Source organism: Camelus bactrianus, chromosome 6 (genome assembly GCF_048773025.1).
Source record: "Camelus bactrianus isolate YW-2024 breed Bactrian camel chromosome 6, ASM4877302v1, whole genome shotgun sequence".
Lineage (NCBI taxonomy): Eukaryota > Metazoa > Chordata > Mammalia > Artiodactyla > Camelidae > Camelus > Camelus bactrianus.
Genome location: NC_133544.1, coordinates 12,586,936 through 12,593,790, shown reverse-complemented (window position 1 = coordinate 12,593,790; position 6,855 = coordinate 12,586,936). Strand labels below are relative to the sequence as shown.

Genomic DNA, 6,855 nt, shown 5'->3' with positions numbered 1-6,855 from the left:
ACCGCGGCTTGACGCATTGCAGGTGCAGCGCGGCCAATCAGGCGTCTCGACTCTTTCCGGGCAAACACTGCAGGGTCGCGCTGGCCAATCAGAGCGTCCTTGTCAAACTGAACGAGGAAAGCCGCCTCGGCAGCGCCAACTAGGCAACCGGCTCCAGAGCAGCGCGGTTTGGGAAGAGTGGGAAGGTCTTTGCCGTGTGCTCCTCCGCCGGGAGATATAGTGCCTTGGCCCGCGCCCCGCCCCGCTCGCCCGCCCGCGCTCTCTTGAAAGGTTTAGGCGCGAGGTTCTCGGATTCTCTTCCTCTCTAGGAGCGACGCGTTCAAGGAGTTTCCCTGAAAACAATACTAAATTCCTTGGCCGTGGCTCGTGGCCCTCCCAGGGGCGATCTCATACAACCCTCGACCTGCCTCCTGGCTCGTTGAGGTCGCCCTCGTTGCCGTTCGTCCTGCACGTTGTGGTGAAACCAGTTGCCACTGGAGAAAATAAGAAAACTTCCCTTGATCTCCAAACCCTAACTCGCTCTGCCTCCGACGCGACCCTTCCTGTTTATGAGCGGAGGCCCAGCCGCCCAAGAAGCACCCTTGTGGGCACTTTTGTTTCAGAAGGGCTCGTTTCCATTTCCCTCCTGTGGTTTCCTTATCTCGTCCCGCGGGCTCGGTTTCCGCCCGGTCCGAGCAGAAGGGGCCAGAAGGACGCGCCAGGAGCCGGCCTGGGGCCCCGGGACGGATGAGGGTAGATGACATGCCCGAGAACCGCTGGTTAGCTCCTCGGTACCCCGAGGAGGAGCTTCCTTGTCCTCCGCTATGGGAAGCCCCTGTTATCTCTGAGAAAAGGCCCTGCTAGATAGAGGACAAGGCTTAGTGAAGTCATCTGTCAGACCGGGCAGATCCGGTACGGTAGTCGGTCCAGTGCATAGTCTGTTTAGGTACCTCTAATCCCTCATAGGACCGTGAGCAACGTGAGACCCAGGAAGGTCTGTCGACACGCCTGCGGTCACATAGCGATTGAAGAGCAGGGCACAGAACAAAATCTAGGTTGTCTGTCTCTCAAGTCAGTGTTTCCTGTTATATAGCAACACCCCATCTCCGGACCTGATGCTGTTAGTTGTGAGATGGCTCAAGCATTTGGGGGAACTTTGTTATATAACTGAAGGAATGTGTAGGAACTAAGGGAACTAAGTTTTCTCTGAACATAGTTTTCAATGTGTCCTGCAAAGAAAGTGGCGGAGAGGAAATGTTACTTCGTTCTTTCACTACTGTAAGAATATAGTTAAGAAAATGAAATCCCGTGGATTTCTTAGAATTGCCGTTTCATTTAAATGTGGTTTTATCCTCTCTCTGTAACTTGGCACAATAGGGCTTGGATGAGCTAATGATTTTTGTGATTGAACTAGTCTATATTCACATCTTGTTTCTAAGATTGTGCTATTAATGGTCTTTCCTGAGGTTTTACAACCTGTGGTGGTGTCCACACTGTATCCATGTAAAGGTTTTTCTTTGATTTAAGGCTGTAGTTGCCAGTTGCTGTTTATTGCTGCTGCTTTAACTTTTCCTCAAAGCCTTGTTCAAAAAGGAGAAAAGCTGTGGTTTTCTTTCTGTAGGCGGCTAGTAGTCATCCTCAAAGATGTTTGCCAAATGAGCAAATATCTGAACTTCCAAATGAGCAACTCACCATAAAAACGCCTGCCCAAAGAGACAATACATCATATTTCTTTTGCACTGTGTGCGGCATAGGAAATAAGTGCCATGACTCCTTTGTATCAAGTCAGATAATGTAGGATAAGAGGTCTGACTATATCACTAACAAATTGGGAATTGTTGGATAGGTCTCTCTGTTCTCAGGACCTCAGTTTTCTATTCTGTCCGATGAGAGGATTGGATTAGATGATCTCCAGATTTCCTTCCAGCTCTAATATTTGATTCTGCAGCAAAGAAATTAGACCATAACTTAGCTGCGTCATTATATTTAGGCTTACCTGTTTCTACGTATAGTGCTTTAAGCTTTTAAAGTTACTTTTACAATTATTTTCACACTTGGTCTTCAGAATATATCTGCTCCTTTTTGGTGGTCAGCAAATTAGCTCATTACCTTGTGAGCTCCTTAAAGACAGGGCCTAGCGAATTTATCCTTATAGTCTCAGTGCTTAGTAAATTTCATTTTACATGCCGTGAGTTCAGTAAAGGTTTATGGAAGGAATAAATGAACAACAGTTAGGACAGAGGTAGAAAGAAGAACCCAAATGTGAAAGGGTCTTTTGAGTTCCAAGAAAATCAATCAAATAATACTTTTTGAGAGTCTACAATGTGGAAGGTACAGTTTCTTCTTTCAACATCACAATTTCTTTTCTCCATTTGAATTGTCCCCACTTTTTATTTTTAAATTAAGGAAATATCATCATTATGGGACATTAATAACATCTTTCGAAATAGCGGGGCCTATCTCCAAGCTTTCCTTTGTATGTATTCTATTCCATTCTTTGAAGAATACAAAGATTTAGAAGAAAATGATTTAAAAAAAAAATCTGACTCACTCAAACAAAATTGCTCACTTTCCCCGTCTATTGTTACTTTCCTGGTCTTTGTAAAGAAATAATGTCCCCTACCCAGCTTTTGATCGTTTTTGGCAATTTTTGGAAATAAATGTCAAAATTGATCAGTTTGAGTAGGCATGGCCTAGTCTGTTCTAAATATTTTAATTGAGTATCATTCAACAGAGTAGGAACTCTATCATGATTTTCATTTTTGCCATTTATAAAAAGATGGAACTCTTGAGTCAAGTCCCCTATGACCTTAGCTCTATTTATATCCACATCTCCAAGGGTCTCCTAGTTACTAGGAAATTCTGCACAAGAATGCTCACAAAATTCACAAGCGAAATATTTAGAATCATAAAATTCAAAATCTGGGAAGACCCAGAGAAAATCCATCTGGGTCCCCTTTTCCATTTTTCAGATAAGGAAATTAAATTTCAAGAAGTACAATTTCAGGACAGAGCAGACTTTAGGATCTTACTAGACTGATCTTTCCTTTGACCTTTGAAAACATTTTAATCAAAGATTGATCATATTAAGGGGAGCAGAGGAATGTTTTCATCCACAAGGCTTCCAAGGGACTGTGGAAAATCTTTGAGATGACTTTGCTCTGGACTTTGCAATTCCATTTAGGGATTGGTTTTCCTGAGTTGTTCTCTGTGCTAGGCCTTATCTATACAGCTTGTTTGGAATCTTTGACCTTCATTTAAATTGCTGACACTTTTCTGTCGTTAAGCCGTATCATAGTTTCTTTACTTATGTCTTCTTCTGGCTAGTAGTGGTTCCCTGTCTTGCTCCCAGAAGAGATCAGAGAAGCGAATTTTTTGAGATGAGTAACAAACAAAGGAAAGGAAATGTAGTTATACAATTATAATTGTTTCATAATATTCTGAAGAATTTTTAGGGCATTACAAAATGCTAATAAAGAATAATCATGGTTATATCTTCATTCTTACTATGCAACTTTCAGGCTGGTTCCTAAAAATTTGGTTCTCTTCTTCTGCTGGGCTTGTTTAGAGCACAGTGCTCTTTCAAAGAAAGAAAAACTTGTCCCATGGCTTCAGCAACAACTCACCCCCTAACTTAGCTGGCCATCTAGCAAATGTTTACAAGCAACATGAGTTTGGGTAGGTTACAAAACGCAGATTGAAATGCATGCTCAAACCTCAAGGTACCCCAAAAATACAAAGTTCCCACAGGTACAAAGTCCTGAGTAGCTTTGACAAGTTCTCAACTTTTCTTTAGGACTTGAAAACCTCTATTAGAATCACGATATCAATAGGCCATTTAAAACATGGCTTCTACAAACTAGTGGTTACCAGTGGAGGCGGGTGGGAAAGAGGAGCCATTTAGAGGTTGGTGAGCAGGAGGTACAAATTACTGGGTGTAAGATAGGCTTGAGGACATACTGTACAACACAGGGAATACAGCCAGTATTTTGTTATAACTGTAAATGGAAAGTAACCTTTAAAAATTGTATAAAAATATTAAACAAAAATTGTTAAAGCAATACTTTGAGAAATAAACTGGTATTTTTACAAAAAATAAAAACAAAAAATAAAATAAATAAAGCACGACTTCTATATTTTGCTGCCATTCAGTTTTGAGGTCATTTCCTAGGTTTCAAACTTTGTGTGAAACAGGTGCAGCTATGAAACTTTGTGTAGCAGAGGAGAGCTAGAGCAGTGAAACATGAAACTACAAATCAGTTCTCTGAGTCACAGATCCCTTCGGCTGCTCTAGAAGACGGTGATGACTCGGCAGCATTCCTTTGGTGTGGTGGCGGGATTGAGGCTGTGAGGGCTTACTGTCCCGGGGCACTGGCCTGTTGGGGGCACTTACAGATGGGAAAACTTCCTGGGTCTTCCCACTGGATTCCCTGACTGGTTCTGAACTGACTTCCATCTGACTTTGCCATATTTAGCTGATTGGTATTTTAAATATTATACAGGACTACAACTTATATTTGTCTAGGTCTTTATTATTTACCAGTGAATTAATTTTTTTCTTCTCTCATGTAACCCTCACGCAGCCCTTGAGGTATGCTGTTATTATACCCATTTTACAGATAAGTCTGTGTGGTTAAGTCACCAAAGAAATAGCCATGTAAACTGGCAAATAATATTCCACAATATTGTCCTTTTCTTGGGAAATAACTGTTTTCTTTGTCAAAATAATAAACATAACAAAGCCTTTCACTGAAATAAGGCAAAATTTCTGTCTGTCCTTTTGGTTTACGGAGGAGAATGTGAAAAGAAATGGGTACATCAATACTCAGGTGTACAGCTTGAAAACTCTCCCCAAAGCAAAACTTTCCCATGACTAAATGATCCAGTTATCCTATTGTAATGCCTAAAGTTGGTTTATTAGCCAGTGACTCGGAGTCTCTATTTAGAATGAATAAAACTCAAGAAGCATCTTCACTGGACTTAGACAGGAGTAGTCCCAGTTTTCCTCTTCAACTACAACTTGCCTTGGCCATATTTTCTCCATACAGGAAGCAGGGAATGGATCCAGTCATGTGAAAATGGGGAGAGCACGGCTGAAGAAGGAAGGACCAACCCAGGTATATACTTACTCAGGGCTGCAGAAGGGTACAGGTTGGGATCAAAGTAGAAACAGTCCAGTATGTTCCAGAGGAAGATTGACCTGCCACCGAATCTAGGGAGACTGGTTTCCAGTGGTAGGTCAGTATTAAAGCAACGGACTTACGTTTCCTTTTCTCTCTTCTTGGGAAAATTCACTTCTAATATCGTCTCTAGACCAGTAAGGAATTGAGCTTACCACTAATCAATTAAATAATTTACTGGCATTTATTGTCAAGTACTATACTAAGTTCAAAGAGTATAAGATGGTAGCTCCTGCTACTCTCTGGTTGAGGAGGTAAGATACACAAAAAGTTAATATCAGATAGAAATGGGTAAGAGATGTAGGAATTCAGGAGAGAGGAAGTATCATTTAGAACTAGGATAATCAGAGAAGTTTGAAAGATGTGTGATTTAGACAGGGCATAAAGGACTGGTAGGATTTAGATGGGTGGTAAGGGTATGGACAGGCAGCTGGACACTGGGAATGGCATGGAAAAGGCAATGAGTTGGGAAGGCACAATGTGTGTTCAGGGAGTAAAGCAATTTGTCTGAAGCAGAGAATTCATGTTTGTAGAATAACAAAAGTAATGCTGAAAAAGTAGATCAACAAATTGTTGAAGGGCTTTGAATACTAGGCACAAAGGCTTTGCATTTTATCTCCTGCAGGCATTGGGGAGTTTCTGAAGGTTTTTGAGCAGAGAAGTAACATAAGGAAACTAATTTGGTGACTATGCTGGATGGATCAGAAGGGGACAAACTCATTGGGATGAACAAAGAATAATGGAGGTATTACAAAAAATTTGAGGACCCTCAAGATTCTTGATCCAGACAAACATGAATATTCTTTTCTTTTTTTAAAATTTCTCATAGTGCCATCCAATAAAACTTTTTGTAACGTTTTGATGGAAATGTTCTACACTGTCCAATATGGTAGCCACTAGCCATCAGGCCTATTGATGACTTGAATGTGGCTAGTGACACAAAGGAACTGAATTTTTATTTTAATTCATTTTGATTTAAATAGCCAAACATGGGTAGTGGCTACTGTATTGGATGGCACAGCTCCAGTGGACAGGACAAAGGCTATTCACTATGGTTCAAAACCAAACCACACAGTCACCAAAGTAGATCTTAATTCTGTTCGAACTGGTGAGGTCCATTCTTTGGTATAAACCATAATTAGCATCAATTTCTCTGAATTATCATTATGATCCAGTTTTCTGCATATCAAGAACCTCAGTGAAGGTACAGATTTGTGCCGTTCACTGACTCTGCCCTTCAGGCAAACTAAGTCACTCCCCAACCTGCCATTGCAGCTTATCGTTGTGACCACAGATCCCTCAACTGACTAGTTAAATCATCTGCAATCTGCTAAATGCCTCTTGTTGTATGGATGTCTTAGACCTGCTCTCTGCTCTGTCCCCCACCCCAGCACATGTAGCACATAACTAGCAATGAGAAGCTGCTGGTTATTGATTAAAGTTACTTTTGCACTTGACTTTTGGATTAATGGGGAAAATGGTGACTCAAGAATTTCCAAAAAATGTGGCTTAGAGAATACATTGCTCAGTAGATAAACTGCATTAAAAAAAGAAAAAAAGAAAAACCATCTTGAATTTGGTTTAAACAACTAAAGCACAAAAACTATGATCTTATCCCATTGGGCATTTTAGAATCTGAATTCACATACTTGGTCCCTAAGTCTGTTATAACTGTTGGCTGCCTGTGACTTAAGAG

General features: G+C 41.1%; 1 long non-coding RNA gene across 1 annotated transcript; it reads left to right on the top strand.

Annotated features, from left to right (window-relative positions):
- Positions 1–112: 112 nt before the first annotated feature.
- On the top strand, positions 113–6,539 carry LOC141577883 (uncharacterized). The gene is made up of 3 exons (XR_012507422.1): positions 113–185; positions 5,032–5,096; positions 5,785–6,539. It is a non-coding gene; the product is annotated as an uncharacterized LOC141577883 (long non-coding RNA).
- Positions 6,540–6,855: the final 316 nt, after the last annotated feature.